The sequence below is a fragment of the Lepidochelys olivacea genome (genome assembly GCF_965140295.1).
Source record: "Lepidochelys olivacea isolate rLepOli2 genome assembly, chromosome: 19".
NCBI lineage: Eukaryota > Metazoa > Chordata > Testudines > Cheloniidae > Lepidochelys > Lepidochelys olivacea.
This window is the reverse complement of record NC_140429.1, coordinates 4,278,198-4,291,826: the sequence shown is the minus strand read 5'-3', so window position 1 is coordinate 4,291,826 and position 13,629 is coordinate 4,278,198. Positions and strand designations below refer to the sequence as shown.

General features: G+C 48.2%; 1 protein-coding gene and 1 pseudogene across 2 annotated transcripts in view; both read left to right on the top strand.

Moving 5' to 3' along the window:
• Positions 1 to 13,629, top strand: part of LOC311510153 (gap junction beta-5 protein-like) — a 140,389-nt gene that overhangs the window by 41,149 nt on the left and 85,611 nt on the right. The window contains 1 exon segment of the mRNA XM_084609608.1: positions 2,177 to 2,701. The gene's annotated coding sequence lies outside the window, so the exon portion shown is untranslated.
• Positions 11,243 to 13,629, top strand: part of LOC311510152 (gap junction beta-4 protein pseudogene) — a 93,800-nt pseudogene continuing 91,413 nt past the window's right edge. The window contains exon 1 of the transcript XR_014714595.1: positions 11,243 to 11,365. The product of XR_014714595.1 is annotated as a gap junction beta-4 protein pseudogene (transcript). The remainder of the gene's footprint in view (positions 11,366 to 13,629) is intronic.

Sequence of the window (13,629 nt, the reverse complement as noted above, 5' to 3'; positions counted from 1 at the left end):
GGGCACGGGTTATACTTGCATATTACAGTAATCCTTAAGAGGGGTACCTTCCCCGCTGAGCTTCCAAGGGCTACCTCTTCCAGGGCTTTGTATTTCACTCTCCAGCCCCTCCTAGGCAGACAGGCTCTTCGGAAACCTTATTAAACCGATATAAAAGAGCTGGACTAAATTAACAGAGAGGAGTCGACAGCTGCCTTGTGGCCCTGCAAAGTCTGTTCCAACACACCGTTTTACGGTCTGTCTCTTCCCCAAAAATACTCTGTCTACCTGCTAAGAAACATTGTCACTCTGTTGGCTTTCTCCCCACCACTACGGCAATAATTCCCTTGCCTTTGTCAGGATGAGTGGCAGCCCTGGGAGGAGGAATACTGCTCCAGCGAGAGCTCTAGTTTCAGAGCAGTGAGTTATCCGGAGCAAGGAAAGGCTACCTATCTATCATGAATTGTCTAAGGGGACTGAACTTGGGCTATCTTGACCTAAATCACAAACCGTGACTGTTTGAGCTAAAGGGTGATGGTGCTTGTAAACCTTGACATATGTGGTCTATCCACTAGGGGGAGACAGTGAGCCACACTGTGTTGGCAGCCGGTGCAGACCTACTCACTCACCTTGCCTTAAGTATTTCTAACCCATCCATCACTGCATCTCTCTCTCCTCCTGTTTGTACTTTCCTTTGACTTGCATCACCATTCCAGCTAGCTATTGCCCTCATGCAAGTCCTTCACGACCCCAGCATGACCTGCTCACATGAATAGTTGTAGCTTTGGTTTTTTTGTGCATTGCACCTTTGAATTTCTAAGCCCTCGGTGTGCAGAGACAGCAGTTGTTTTGTTCTCCAAGCCGCTGCAGCATGTTACAGAGATGCACACACTGTGCTCTGGCCTGGAGACTTTGGTTCTTGTTGCATGGGTTCCTTCTGATACCATTCCCCTCTACAGCTGTCACTTGAGGTCTGAAAGTTCATGGGTGCTCTTGACATGTGGAAAAATAGGGATTTCACTAATTATGAATCACCTGTATGGTGGTAACCCCTAGAGTCCTCAACCAACTTCAGGCACCATGGTGCAAGGTGCTGTACAAACCAGACAGCTCACCGTCCCTGCCCCAGATTACTCAAACACTGACAACTCTTGTTTCTGCTGTCCCCTACCCCATCGCCTTTTGACATTGTGGAGCCGGCGGAAGCTTGTACTGTGAGACCAGACTGGGCTTTTGGCCAGTCAAGGGCATCAGATGGCAAGTGAGAGGGGAGGGGGAAAGGAGCCAGCTTCTCTGCTCTCAGCAGCATGCCTGGCTTCACACCCCGCCACGTCTGTCGTGAGAACGTTCCACTTACCTCCGAGCTGTGAATCACCCCTGCCATTATTACTCAACAGAAAAAAAATCAATGTTATTACCCACACTCTAGCCCCCTGCAATCAAGGTAAAGTAGCAGGTTTCTCCAACCAGGGCACCACTCTCTAGTTCAGTTACATACCTACAGCAGAGACAACAGACACGGGGTTCTTCTTTTGTTCCGTGCACCAGCAATTTTAATGGGCTAGATTATTCTCTTTGTGCTTTCATACAAGCCAGTCAGCATTACTAGTGCTGGATGCTGCCTTCCTCGGAGACCCGGCTCGTGCCCATGTTCATTTCCCCTAGTGCTAATTGGATGCCTTTGGCTTCCTCTCTACTTATGTCAATGCGGCATGACATGTCCCTGTGCTCTCTGGACACAGACCACTGGACTGGAGCTCAGGAGACCTGGCTCTGTCTCGGGCTTGCTGGGTAATCTTGAGCGGGTCACTTTGCTGCTTTGTGCCTCAGTTTCCCCATCTGTAAAAAAGGGGATAATGATACTCGCCTTCTTTGTAAAATGCTTTGAGATCTACTGATGAAAAGTGCTGTATAAGTGCAAGGTAGTGTTATTATCTGGGCTCACCTGGAGAAAGGGGAGGGCACAGAAGGCAAGTATTTACTTGACCACCACAATGCTTTGCTTTTCCAAGCCCTGATGCCCACGCACCTGTACCCCTAATTAGCTCTAGATCTTTGTTCGCTTGTCTTCTGGAGAACTGAGTCTTTTAAGGTTGCTTGAGTAAAGTTTCCAGAGCGGGCAAAAATCACGATGTGTTAACAGGCAGCAAAGGCTGTGACATGAATTTCATCAACTCCTTGTTATTTGTCTCTGCAGATGTTGACAGGCAGTCCTAGTGACCATGCAGATGAACCCTTTGTACATGGATGGACAAGAAGAGCCAAGCGAAAGGGAAGATGGGGATCAGAACAAGAACTACCAGGTGGTGAGGAACTGGCTCCAGGGAGAGACAGCAATGGGTTGTGCTGAAATTTGAATTATCAAACTTGGGGCCAGTCTTCTTTTTATTAATGACTCTGGCACAAAAAGTCTGAGTGTGCTAAGGAAATTTGCTGATGATACAAAGTTGGGAGGGATTGTTCATAAAGAGGAGGATAGGAATATTATACAGGAAGATCCAGATGGCCTTGAAGATGGGAGTGACAGAAATGGGATGCAATTCAATTGGAGAAAGTGTGAGGTTATGCCTTTCGGGTCTGTTGAATCTCTGCCCCAAGCTGGGGGCTCGTCCGTCGGAAAGAACAGAGGAAGAGAAAGACCTGGGTGCGTGGGTCAAAATCCAGGATGACTATGAGCCACCATTGTGATGCAGCTGTGAGAAAGGCAAATATGATGCATCAGGTGAGGCGTTTCTAGGAGAGATCGAGACGTATCATTGCCATTGCACCGTGTACAGTTCTGGCCGCCCGTGTTCAAAAGGGATGGATTTAAAGGGGAACAAGTGCAGAGGAGAACTACTAGGATGATCGGGGAACTGAGGGCTTAGGAGACAGGACTGGAAGAGCTTGGCTTGTTTAGTCCAGCATGAGCTGTGCATGCTCTCCCTAAATATATTGGGAAGGGGGGGGCAAATACCAGGGAGGGTGACAAGCTATTGAAGCAAAAGGAAAATGCTGCACAAGAACAAATGGGGATAAACTGGCCATGAACAAATTCAGGCTGGAAAATTAGGTTTCTAACCAACGGGGGGGTGAGGCTCTGGAACAGCCTCCCAACAGGAACTATGGAGCAAATAACTTCATTAGTTTAATGAGAGAGTTGGACCAATTTATGAGAGGAATTGTATGTCGGGGTTGTTTATGATGGTGAGGGGCAGGGCTCATTTCCAGTTTGTATCTTACGTTCCCAAAGTTCATGCTTCAGGGTTTCAGCAGGCCACCTGCAGGGGTCAGGAAGGGATATTCCCCTCTCCATTAATTCTGTTGGTTTTTTTTAGTCTCTTTCCTCTGAAGCATCACGGCTGGCCATGGCTGGAGATGGGACACTGGGTGGGGTGGGCCAGGCTCTGAAGTGGCACCGAGCGCTCTCTCGGATAGGTGTGTGGCCAACTGGTTCTTGCTCACATGCTCACCGATCGTCATATGTGGGGTGGGGAAGGAATGTTTCCCCAGGTCAGACTGGCAGTGACCTTGGGTTTTTTTTTATTTTGCTTTCCTCTGCAGCATGAGGGTGTGGGTCACTGGCCGGGATTACCTGGGTCTATCTCACTCATTTCCCTGCCATTGTGGGGGCTCTGGGCCCAGGCCCCTCCTATTCTCTGCCTGTGGCACATCATAGTCTAGTCTCCTGTGGGCTGTTCGGTTGCTGGGTTTAGCATGCGGGAGCTGGGTGGTGTTGGTGGCCTGTGCTCTACAAGGGGTCAGACTAGAACATCTGGGGGTCCCTTCTGGCCTTGAACTCTGTGCCAGAGCTGAGAGAAAAACGTAGGAGTCTTGACCTACATCAACTGTTCTAACCACTAGCCATAGCCCTCAAAAAGATGAGGCAGCCCTGCTCTTGTTCTCCAGGATTTTTCCTGCCTCGGATATCAAGCTTAGAGAAGCGAGACTTGGAAGACCTCTGCTGGACCCTTTATCATTTGCAATGTTCCCATGCTAGTCTCTTCAGCAAGCCACTGACGTTGCTCCTTTCCCACCTGGGGCCAATAACAGTATTCAGAGTCCGATTAAAGCTTTATGCCCTACCAAGTCTAATGCACTGTAGCAAACGTCCCTCTGCCCTGTCTGAAAATGCCCATTGTCAAGCAGTCTTTCCCATCTCCCTGGATGGCTGTCTGGCATACACTCCAGCACGCACAATCTGTGGCCAGAGGCTAACAACCCATGGCTTGCCTCGATTCCTCTTCGCTTAAGTTTCCCTTCCATCCAAAGGCGGCAGGATTTGGCATTCAGAACGGAGGCAGGGGGAGGGGACAGCCACACAGCTGTGGTCAAATGCTTTGCCAGGGCCCCATCAAAGGAATCCACATCTGTCCCAAGAAGATACTGGAAAGCAGTGAGACTGTATCCTGAGTGGTGCCTGGTAATCAGCACAGTATAAACGCCTGAATGGATTATTATTATTTTCATCTATCTATAGGCCCCTCTCACAGGCCTGCCATACAAAGACCAAGGAATTTATCCTTGTCACCTGCTGTGAGCTGGGGGGAATGTTAGTCCCCTATTTTGCACATAGACACAGAGGCCTAGTAATTTTGAGTGTCCAACTTGAGACACCCTAAAGGAGCCTGATCTTCAGACAGTAACTGAGCCCCTGCCCTCTGAAAAGCAGCTCCCTTCAAGGGCTCCCAAGTTGGGCCTCCAACATCACTAGCCACTTCTGAAATTCTCAGCCAAAAAGATGGAAGGTCCTGGTTCAGAGAAACATCCCTATTCATGGCAGCCCTGAAGTGTGTGCTTAACTTTACATATATACTTACGCTCCATTGAAGTTAGTGGGTCGTAAAGCACATGCCAGAGGTCTGGTCTCCAACAGGGTCTACGAAACTCACCCAAGGTCACACAAAGAATCTATGGCAGAGCCATGACTCAGTTTCCCCAGTCCCAATTCAACGCATTAACCACAAGACCAGCCTTCCAGAAGCAAAGCAGGCCAGTCACAGATAATCCGTAAGCGATTAGTCCCCTGCCTGGAAGAACAAATGACTGCAGAGACCAGAAGATGAAGGGTGCTAAAGGACATTGGTTATATATACATGGTTAGACAGACAGACAGCTGGCTGGATGGACACTTATTATTTATTAAAAAACGGAACCTGAGCTTGTATCAGTCCCAGTGTGGTTAAATTACAGAGTAAAAAAGAAAGCCCCATCCCCAGGCATTTGCTGCTGAGTGTTTTATTTTTTCAGCCTTCCTTCCATTACAGCATATTCCATTTAACACTTGAGTGAAAACACCAGAGGCTCTGCCTTTTATACGCTCTCTGCTAAGCATTATTCTGCCCCCCTCCCCTTTCCCTTGGCTCTTAACCTTTCCCAGAAGTTTTTAATTAATCGCGATGAAGCAATTGCAAAACTTTTCCCTGCTGGAGGAATGAGAAATGTTGAGAATGGAGCCTGTTGCCCGGGGACAGTTCACAGGGAAGCAGGAATTAGCACCTCAAGATCTCACAACAGAACATTTCAGGAGAGCACATACAGACACCCCATGGGGGATTTGAACCCTGCACCTTTGGCACCACTCTCCACCAATCGGGCAGGATCTAACACACTCATTTGAGACTCACGAATACAAAATTTTGGATACAAAATTCCGTGCTGTATATCAGGCTTCTGGTGTGACTATAGGTAAGTCACATCCTTGCTCTGTGCCTCAGTTTCCCATCTGTAAAATGGGGATAATCTTTTTCTATTTAGACTTTCAACACTGCCAATGACTGTCACTTACTATGTCGATTCCAGAACAGGGTCCTGATCTCAGTTGGGTCCTGTAGGTGCTATTATAACCCAAATAATAATGATAATCGAAAGGAGTAACCCCATGAGTTAGCAGCAGCAGTAGGCTGTTACTCTTTAGAAGACGCGACATATGCTTCACCAGCGTGTTACATACACCCAGAGCCAGGCAGCATTTCTGTAACAGGATTGTACTGATCACAGTGAAGGTGTGTTTCTGCCTTTTATTATAGACTTCAAGCCACTAAACGTTCATTTCGATGCAAGCTGCTGCCTGCTCTGTCTCCGACAGCATCTTGCTGCTAAACCTATCAACAAAGGTGATGCGCTAGGTTAGTCAAGCATGTTCCTCCTGTTACTATTATGTATTAATTTACATAGCGCCAATCACAGGCAGCTTCATGCTTCCAAAGATACAGGCAGGAATTGTGGAGGCTTCGAAGCAGGTCGGATCCTTTCGGTGCTCCACAGATGCCGTAGCTCTGTGTGCTGTCACAGCAACAGGAACAATGGCCTTGCACGTTCACTGGCCCAGGTGCAGTGGATGGTGTTCTCCACTTTGAGTCCTTGTGGCACTGATGATATAACGTGGTTTTTAGCAGCTCCAGCCAAGGAGTCCTAAATCCAAAGTTCTGACCACTTATCGCTGATTAAAACCATCCCATAGCACTTTTAGCAAGAGCAGAAGGGTCCTGGCAACTCAGACACTGTTTCCTTCCGCAGATCTGGAAAAGAGCTGTGTGTAGCTCGAAAGCTAGTACCTTCCACCAACAGAAGATGGTCCAATAACAGAGATTCCCTCACCTGCCTTCAATACCCACTTGGTTGGATACAATGTTCTGTGTCACTTCCTGTCCTAAACTCTTGCCAAGCACTTGAACAAAAGCTGCCAAGCTCCATCCCAGAGTTGTCTGCATGGGGGTGCTGATTACCTGCTGTTAAAAGTTGGCAAAATGCTTTGGGACCCTTCTGGAGGAAATGCACTAGACAAATGTAAATTCATTATCAGTAATTTTGAAAGAAAAAATAGCCTGGAAAAGATGAGCACGAACCCCACTTTTTTAGGTGCTATCCTTCTTTGCCCCATTGGGAATGTATTTGAATTGACAAACTCCTGTAGGGGGACATGTGACCACAACCATCTTCAGAAAGACATCAGGAACTGAACCAGGGACTCAAGTGCGACGTCAGGCTCTCTAGCTGGATGCTATAACAGACTCAGTTTCTCTGTGTGCTAGGCACAGAGGGGGACCTGTCCCACACACTCAGCTGGGGATTGCAGAAATGCTGTATAATTCTATAGAGATGTATGACCATGAACATCAGTCCCAATCTTGCAATCTTTACTCTGGCAAAACTCCCTCGGATTTCAATGGACTTGGCCCCTGAACTCTGACTCTTTTCAAACAGAAAAAAATAACTATGTCACCAACGCTCAGGGAGAGAGAAAAAATACCTTGAGCTTGGATTTCCCAGTGAGGATTCAGCCTGGCAGGGAGGATCTCCTTGGGGAGCTGAGTCTGGCCAAAAGCAGGGGGATGCACCAGGAGCTCTTGGTTCGGAATGTGCAAATTAAAGAGACCGAGTGGCTCCCTGGCCATGGCTGGCAGCATTTCAGGCAAACTCGGTGTGATCTATCAGAAGGGAAGACAGGGCTCACACAGCAGGTTCCCACTGGGAGCGTAGCCCAAACTAGCACACAGAGCTGATTGGGAAGTGGTTCGTTGTTGTTGTTGTTGTTTTTCTCCCTGGAAATTTGGACAAAAAGTGTAGGGGTGGAGGAAGCAGGGGAAATTGTTGAAAATTTGAGCAGAAAATTCCAGCTTTTCATAGAAAACTCAAACACCCGAAACCCGCAGCATTTTCAGACAAAAGCTGAAACGTTTCAGGCGAGAGCTTTTCATTTTTCTGTCCAAAAGTCGACATTTTCCACCGAGTGCAGACACTTTCTGTGGAAAATGTCATTTGGCTGAAAACTCAGTTTCCCATTCGGAGAGTCAAAAGCCCCCACGACAGGGTCCTGCACCATTGATTTCATTGTGGGGCCAGCTCAGCCCCCATATGCCAGCCTCACCCGCTGAACCACTGAGAACTGGGGGGTGTAGTGGAAATCCTGGGAGCGGCTCTGTCCAGATCACAGTGGCCCAGCCAGGGGGTTCATGACAGCTCAAATAAGAAGCCTCGGGATTTCACTGTCTGCATAGCAGAGCTCTCTTCTTGCCCTGCCTTTTCTCTGCACTAACCCCCTTTCAATACCCTCTGTGCATCTGCTTTCACATTAGGCCTCTCAGCTGGTGCTGCTTCAGCTCCCTCCGTGGCTATTACCCCTCTCTATCCCATTGCTCCTGTGAACCAAACCACCAAGGTTCAGCCCCCTCGCTACTTAGCACCCGTCCTAGGGATGCACTGGGCCGGCTCTTTTGGCCATGCCTTGCCTTCCCATGGGAGATCCCCCTAGCCTCAGCATCTCAGAGCCTCCGGCCTGAGCAGTGTTTGCAGCTTGGAGTGGATCATGCAGCCAAGATAATCTTGTGTTTAAGCGGCTTATCTGACACCTGCTCTGTGGATATGATAGGAGGGATCAGTATGGCTCCTCTTTGGTCTGTAGGCTCAGTGCCACTCTGGGTAGCCAAGCACTGTCCCTTCTCCGTAGCCTCCATAGCCTCCCATGTCCCAGCCCTCCAGTGGCAGCCCATCTCAAGGCACATACACAGATGGAAAGCCGCCGCAGCAGCCCCATCTACCGATGAGTCCACTGACTCTCGGTTCATTTCAGGACCCCTTCCTGCCTCTGAAACATTCTGTGGACTCACCCCACCTTGCCCCTGGGAACTTGCCTTGCTCAGCTCCCCTGTGGCACCTCTCTCCCTTCACTTTATCGCAACATTGCTAGCACGAGAGCCTTCTCCTCGGCAGCTCCCGTCACCCTGAACAGCTTCCCTGCACGACCGTGTGGGGGCAGCTCTGCATCTCAGTCCAATTCCCCCTTGCTTGTGCCTCTTAATTCTCCTCTTGCTCAGCTGCTCTTAGCGCTGTCCCGCTGACGAATCAAACCCTTTCTGTTGCCCCGGACTGGCTAAAACGTGGCCCAGGTACAGCTCCGCCCAAAGGCAAGAAGTTAACAAAAATCACGCCCACCTCCTGTAGGCTGCTGAAAGTATTGGCACCGAGTTCAGCAAACGGGTAAGGTGACAAAGAGCGTTGGGGTACCTGGTGCATGGATCAGAGAGCTGCCGAGAGAGAGAAATACGCAAACAAGTCAAATCAAAAAGCACCTCTCGCTGCTTGCTCTCTCCCTTTCTCTTCTGAGGGCTGGATGCTGCTCAAAGACGTGGCTTATCCCGCCTTTTGGCTAATACCTCGCTGCTTTGTAAAGATTATTTCACACTGCAAAGCGCTACGGGGGACATCCGATATGAAAGACGGTGCAGCCCTGGGCTCTGATCCAGCACAGGGTTATGCAGCTGAGTAACTTTGAACTCAATTCATAGGTGCGGCTTTGCAGCCTCAGGCCCATGGGGCCCAATCCTGGTGTTTATTATTTCTTTGTATTTCAGTAGCACCAAGAGTCCCGAGCTGAAATCAGGACCTTGTTGTGCTAGGTTCTGTCACACATGTGCACACAGAGTGAGAGACAGCCTCTGCCCTGGAGAGCTTGCAGTCTAAGCAAGAAACTCTTTGGAGCAGAGACCATCTGTTTGATTCGTGTTTGTCCAGCACCTATCATAATGGGTTCCTGGTGCAGGGCTATGGCTCCTGGACATTACCACAATACCAGTAGTACTCAGGAGGGGGTATTCTCTCTGTGTTCCAGGTGGGGAACTGAGGCCCAGAAAGACTTCAGTGACTTGATCAAGGTTCCAGAGGGTGCAATCCTGCTCTTGCCTAATGCTTTTCATCCACAGACACCAAAGCACTTTACAAAGGAGGCCAGCATCATTCTCCCCATTTTATAGATAGGGAAACTGAGGCACAGACAGGTGACGCAACTTGCACTGAGACCAGAGGCACAGGTAGGGACAGAGTCCCAGTCTCTTGTGCTGGTCATGATGCACAGCCGCTTTCAGGTGATTGAATCCACATCTCTTGTGTCCCAGTGCACCACTTTAATCACCAGTCCTTCTTTCTTCTTAGCCCAGGGGGGTTAGCCTATGGGACTCAGCGACAAAGATTCCTGTTGGCTGCAAGGGGAGCAGCCAGGAGCTCTGTTGCGGCATTGTGTGGTTCTGCACACTGCAATGGGTGCAGAGCTGCTATGGAGTTCTGCGTCACATCAATCAGCTCCCTTCTGATACAATCACCTCAATGATCCACTGACTAGCGGGGGTTTATTTTCTGCCTGTTGGGTGAGTTCCTAATGACAAGCCCTCTTTTTTCATTTCCACTTTTGAAAAATACGCATTAATTTGTCTTTCCTATCAATTGATTTTCCTGTTACAGCTGCTCTCTGCCTGTCCTTGATCTATCCCTTGCAGGAAAATCTCTGTAAAAGAAATGGATACCCTATTGCTTAAGAGATTAAAATTTACTGAAGACTTCTACCCCAAAGGGGTGCAAGGAATTGATTTGTAACAATTAATTATAAATGTTTTAATTTAAATGGCTAATGTAGAAGATAGATATAAAACAGCAAACTCCTGAAGTGTTTTATGGGTCCTTAAAGACCACTAAACACTTGTTCCAATTCTGCTAAGATCACCCAAATGATTTGTTTCCGCAGTTGGGAGTGGGTGGGAGGGGATAGAAATTTCCCGCTGTATTTTAAATACACCCAGGCAAGTTGTGATTGATTTATTACTCTGGGGCCAGAAGTTTCCTTCAAAAAACCGAGAGGTCCTTGATGCTATGGAGGGGAGAGAAGGGAATTTTGCGGGATGAGGTTCAGTGTGTCTGGTGTGGAACCAGCACAATGCCTGTTACTTCCCTTACATCCCATCCATTTGTCTCAAGGGACAACACTCATTTTAGTTCTCAGGGCCTTGAGCCTGAAAGGTATTTACACCCCTGATTCCCACTGAGTTCAGATATTTTTGAGGACCTGAGCCAGAGTGCCATACATTGCATGCAGATTTGAAACCAGATCCTCAGCTGGTGCAAATCAGTGACGCCCTATATATTTCAATGGAGCTACACCGAGTTACACCAGCCCCTTGAGGTCCCCCTTGCTTTTACCATCACAATTTATTTTCATCAGAACCACTGAATCATGAAACGAAGACTATAAAGAGCTATTTCCAGTAAAGGAAGGAATCCCTCAATGTCTGAAGTTTCCTGAATTATTCATGTTGTGTGTGTCCCTGTAACAGGGCACTGGCCCTTTAAGGGAAGCTATAGGCTGTGCGCAGCCCCTCCTCCTGGTTTATCATGGCACAAGGGAATTGTGGGAGCTGTAGTTTCCAGAGAGACCCTGGGGATTCTAGGCTGCAGCAAGGCATGCTGGGAAGGAATGCCAGGGATATAAGGAGCAGACTGGGCAGGAGAAGGGCAGTTGAAGTGGGATGAAGCGGGGGTGTGAGCTCCTAGTGGCTGCATCAAGCTGGCTGTAGATCCCTGAACAAAGGTTGGTGGAGGAGGGCTGGGAAGAGAGGGGAAAGGAAGAAACCCTAACACGGTAAGTGGATGGGTAAAGTCAAGCTGCTTGGGGGTGCTGCAGAAGGGGTGAATCTTTAGGCCTGTGGTGGAGGTGGAAGGACATGATCTGGGATGAAAGAAGCAGAGACCTGATGTTCCCCCCCCGCTCCTACTTAGGGGCCTCTGACAGGACCGAAGGGGAAGGGGGGAGAAGCTCCTCTTTCCCTCTCTGCCTCAAGGGGGCAGACCTTGAGCAAGCCCAATGTAGCCCTGGGATGGGAAAGCGCTGTCTGTTGATCCTTTCCATTAGTAGTGGATCTACTGGGTGCAGGGGCTGCTCCAATCGGGAGCAGGAAATGTGGTTAAAAATGAAACCTGCATAGAGGGGGTGTGGGGGGGAAATGAACTGAACTCCCCAAAGGCTCATTTTGAGTTCTGAATAGATGCATTGTGCGTTCACCCCACCTCCATAGCAGCCCCAGGGGAAATATCCAGCACCGAGGGGGGGGGTGTGATGTCAAAGGTTAGAAGGAGTGTTCTGCCTTTGGGGTACAGATGGCCACTGGCAGATTCACTCTCATGATGCAGTGTCTGTAACTGGCTGCTGGAGTGATCTGTTAGGGAAGTGGCCTGGAATTACCCCTAGCTCTGCTCTTGCAGCTCAATGCAGGTGAGTTTCTCTTATGATAAACCCAGTGACTGTTTATGAGGTGGTGGTTGTTGTTGCTCCCATGATTCCCTTGCTCTAAACACAATGGCCCTTGCAATGGCTACCGCTGCTAGACACTTCATCCTGGCTTTTAATCCTATCTGGTCTTTGAAACAGCATCTTGCTGCTCTTCGGAGCTCATGCAAATGCCATTATCTCTTCCTTTCATCCTCCCCATGTGATATCCCTGTCAGTACATACCCTGCAAGGTGATACTTCCTATTACTGTGTCTGCTGCTAATCCTCCTCTGTCTTTTACATCTTAATGGTAAAAGGGAAGAAATACTTTTTTTTCCAGTGTAAGTTGGCTGCATAATAAACCTATTGACTGGCTGGAAACAAAACAGGCCCTTATTTCAGATTGCCGAGCCCTGAGCAGTGCTCTCCTGGAGTTATGAGTCTGTTACTAAAGCTTTGGAGTGATTATCTCAACTAAATGGGCTTTTTGCCCTCCAGTTGAGTCTCATTTACTTCTCTTAACCTATCCAATCCAAATAAAAACAATTAGAGGCACACAAGTCCTCGCTCCAGAATCACAAATGTATCGAGAGTGCAGGTTTCAATACTCCAGTAGCTTGTTGCACCCTGTAATAGGGGCATGAGCTCTGGTGTCCTGTAAAGTATGCATCCGATGAAGTGAGCTGTAGCTCACGAAAGCTTATGCCCAAATAAATTGGTTAGCCTCTAAGGGTCCACAGTCCCCCTTTTTCTTTTTGCAAATACAGACTAACACGGCTGTTACTCTGAAACCTGTCAAATTAGGCAGCTATATTTGGCCTGCATCCACTACTCCTGCTGCTGCATTTGGATGCAGTGGGCCTTATTCCTCTGGCGTGCTGGTGTAAGTTTGTGGTGATTCCATTGAACCCAGTAAATTTACATTGATTGGGCACAATAAAAGAAACTAAGGGGGAATTGTGCCTAGTAATTGTGTTGCTATGAACTGTTTTAACAGCTGCTGTCTTCCCCACCAGTGGTGGCTGCATTTTAATGGTGGCTTATACACTGCTGGTGGGTTTGATTTCAGAAAGACGCTGCCTGATCCTATAGGAATACACAACCTGAACAAGCTTTCTGGAAATAGGTAACAGTGTAGGTGTTACGAAGTGGACCTTGCTGCTCCACAGTTAAGATTGAGATGAGCATTGTTTTGTGGGTCTAACTCCCCCCACCCCCCCACCAAAAAAAAAAAAACTACTCTACTCTAAAGTTCACATGTGAACTTGGATTGTCTTAAACTATTCTGCATAATCAGGGCTTGGAACAAGGTTAGTGGTGTAAATGACTGACTGGGGTTGGTCTGAGCTAGTGTCCGTCACCCACCACTACATGGGGTGAGCAATATTTAAACCGTTATTAAGGATTTGATCTAGTTCTACAAACTGATGCGCACCTGAGATCTGCACTAGAGGAAGTGACGGGTGCACATGCTGTGAGACTGCTGCTTTGTTTGGCACTAAATGTTCCCCTGTAGTATCTCATTGCAGGGGAAGAGAAAATTGAAATTGATGAGAACTGCTGGAAACCGATGTGAAATTGACTAGTTAACTTCTTATTGAGTGAAATGAAGAAAGTAAAAAAATAAGTGGTAGGAA